Raw genomic sequence first — 2,289 nt, 5'->3', positions numbered from 1 at the left:
TATATATATATATATATATATATATATGACTGTGGGGTAAGTAGCTTGCTTACCAACCACATGGTTCCGGGTTCAGTCCCACTGCGTGACACCTCGGGCCGGCTAAAGCCTTGTGAGAGGATTTGGTATACAGAAACGGAAAGAAGCCCGTCGTATGTATATACATACATATATGTGTGTGTGTATGTTAGTGTATCTGTGTTTGTCCCCCCACCATCGCTTGACAACCGATGTTGGTGTGCATACGTCCCCGTAACTTAGTGGTTTGGTAAAAGACCGATAGGATAAGTACTAGGCTTACAAAGAATAAGTCCTGGAATCGACGGGTTCGACCAAAGGCGGTGCTCCAGTATGGGCGCAGTCAAATTACTGAAACAAATAGGAGAAATATATACATATATATTATATTATGGAGATGTACTTGCATAGCAAGTGATCTGATCTGAGATCGTGTGCTGAAACGAAAAACAATTGCAGCGTGGAAGGTGTTTATAAGCCATTTAAAAACACACAAAAACCGTTAGATTCAGTTCAACATATAAATTTAATTTGCCACAATAGTTTTCGTCGCTTTGAGACCGTGACCTGTTCACTGACAAAATTCTGTGCTACATCTGAGAAAGTAACAGTTAGTTCATGATATATACGTATGTATGTACGTACATACGTATGTATGTATGTATGTATGCATGTATGTATGTATGTATGTATGTATGTACGTACGTATGTATGTATGTATGTATGTAAGTATGTATGTACGTATGTACGTACGTACGTATGAACGTATGTATATACGTATGTATGTATGTGTGCATGTAAGTATTACATATGCATATGTGCACATGCGCATGCATGCGCGCAGACCTATACGCATGTATGTATGTATGTATGTATGTATGTATGTACTTATGTACTTACGCATGTATGTGAGTATTTAGGTATGTCAGTGTGTAGACGTGTAGACATCATATCTACACATCCCACTGATGCAATGCTAAGACAAGTCACTGAAGCTGTCTGTATACAGGAATGCAAACCAACCCTCAACCGTAAATCCGAATGGGGTAACGTCCAGATTCCACTAGTGAATACCCGTATATAATCACCCCTTTCTATCATTTACATGTAGAAATCCATACATTCATGCTGAAATGCATGATACTGAAATGCGTATGTTTAGTTATACCTAATCGTATGAGTGTACAGAGATTAATATGTATGTACGTTTGTGCAGATTTATGTGTATTTTAGCGTGCGTGTGTATGTGTGCGTGTGCGTGTGTGTGTGTGTGTGTGTGTGTGCATATATATGTGTATATGTCTATGTATAATAAAATTAAAATAAAAATAAAATTGTTTTCAAATTTGAATTTTAACCGTTATCTGCGAAAATAGTGACATATATATGTGTAGATGGATAAGCGTATACATGTGTATACTTTATGATTATACGTATATATGTGAGTGTCTATACGTGTTTATATGATTGTTTGTGCTTGTATATAAGTATATGTAGGTTTATATTTGCATATATGTATCTAAAACATTGTATCCCTTCCCGTTAGACGGTGGTGAGAGGGACACACGGACACAGACATATATATATATATATATATATATATATATATATATATATATATATATATATGGCTGTGGGGTAAGATGACTCTTCCCAGACACAACAGAATATGCTTCAACACAGGAACTCACATAAAGACTCTTGCAAACCAAATCCAAAAAGGAAATATATTATTATGTGTCTGGCTGTGTGTGTATGAGTGTGTGTATACATATATATATAATTATGTATATATTGTATGTCTCCACTGTCATGTTTTTGTTTGCAAGTTCGACCCTCCATAAATCTTAAATTTCATTTAAGAATTTATGAGAGCAACTGTCTTTGAAGTCTCATATTGTCGTTGAATACTCGAAATGAGTAGATAGACAGCCGACAACTGATGAAGGGTCCTTTCTTTGTGCTTACTTTTCATGTTTCCCATTTTCTCGTTGTTTACGTATTTAACTCGTTTGTGTACGTATTTCCTGTTATTTACACCGTTGGTGACGTCCTGTACCCATACATGCATGTGACGCCGCTTGGCTGACTGGTTCGCAGAACACCTCCGAGACATCCGACTCGGCAATGACACCCCGGTCTCACGCCATTTCCGCTCTACCGGTCACTCTTTGCAACACCTGTCTGTGTTCGGATTGCCCTTGCACAGGGGCCATCCGGACTTCCGTCTTCGCCGTGAACAGAGATTAATCTTCTTTCTTCGCTCCTTTG

This window comes from Octopus bimaculoides, chromosome 17, assembly GCF_001194135.2.
Source record: "Octopus bimaculoides isolate UCB-OBI-ISO-001 chromosome 17, ASM119413v2, whole genome shotgun sequence".
NCBI lineage: Eukaryota > Metazoa > Mollusca > Cephalopoda > Octopoda > Octopodidae > Octopus > Octopus bimaculoides.
Note: the sequence above shows the minus strand (reverse complement) of the source record.